The sequence below is a fragment of the Dipodomys spectabilis genome, unplaced genomic scaffold (genome assembly GCF_019054845.1).
Source record: "Dipodomys spectabilis isolate Male_0828 unplaced genomic scaffold, ASM1905484v1 ptg001500l, whole genome shotgun sequence".
In the NCBI taxonomy this organism is placed as follows: Eukaryota; Metazoa; Chordata; class Mammalia; order Rodentia; family Heteromyidae; genus Dipodomys; species Dipodomys spectabilis.
Genome location: NW_024872177.1, coordinates 8,611 through 9,734, shown reverse-complemented (window position 1 = coordinate 9,734; position 1,124 = coordinate 8,611). Strand labels below are relative to the sequence as shown.

General features: G+C 30.1%; 1 pseudogene; it reads right to left on the bottom strand.

Moving 5' to 3' along the window:
- Positions 1-780: 780 nt before the first annotated feature.
- LOC122103058 lies at positions 781-880 on the bottom strand (annotated as a pseudogene).
- Positions 881-1,124: the final 244 nt, after the last annotated feature.

Here is a 1,124-nt window from a genome sequence, read left to right as displayed (position 1 = left end):
AAGTGAATTGCCTGACTTTGATGTCAAATTGTATTCAAGAGTTGTTTGTATACATCTATAATGATTTCTGCAGAGTTTGTGATTTTGTAAATCAGAAATCATTTTAACTTATCTGTTGAAATGAGTAGTACAGAAACTGAAAATATTTCTGATGCTTGTCTGAAAAAAGTATAATTTAAAATAATCTGTATTTTGTTTGTATAATGTCCATAATCTATTTCATTCTCTCCTAGATATAATACTTTGAATTCTACATTGTTTTATAATATATAGGTTCATTAATAAATGTGTTATTTCAGATAGCATTCCATATAGAAAAAGTTTAAGATTCCTTTTTTACCTAAGTCCTTATAGTATTTTACTTCTTTGGGATAAAATGACAATGTTATCTACTTTCAAAAGTTTTGTAAAGATTATGCTATATAAAGGCCTTTCTAAGGTGAGGATTTAATACACTGATGTCTAACTAACTTTCAGTTCAATGAATTATATGTGTTGTTACATTTGTATTTTTTTAGTTTTTTATTGTGAAAATACTGTACGGAGGGGTTACAATTACATGGGCAAGATAATGAGTAAATTTCTTATCCAGCATTGTAGCCTCCTCCTTTGTTTCCCCTTCCCATCCCTTCCCATCCTCCCTCTGCCCCCCCCCACTCAATCCTCCTCACTAGCCTCCTCCCCGCACCAAAGTTGTAAAGTTCATTTTTGACATAATGACTTGCATTTTTGTAATCAATTTTTTAATAACTGTTTTTCATTTCTTACATCTGAAGAATGAAAAATATGGAATACTTCACAAATTTTCATATCATCCTTGTGCAAGTGCCATGATAATCTCTATATTGTTGTAATTTGGGTAAATGTGCTGCTGAAGCATGTAGTATCCTGTAAAGTTAAGTAGTTAATGATGCAATCTTTATAAAGGCATATATCCTTAGTTGACTTTTTGTAACCAGGAAACCTTATTGTTCCTAAAAATGCTATTGATCTTACTTCTCTAAAATTCTGTGTATATTGGAAAAAACATATTGTTTGGTCGATTGCTCACATTTGCAATTTTTTTGTCAATGACTATTTTAAGTCTTTTTCATTTTAAATTTGATCATACTTTGAAGCCTTTA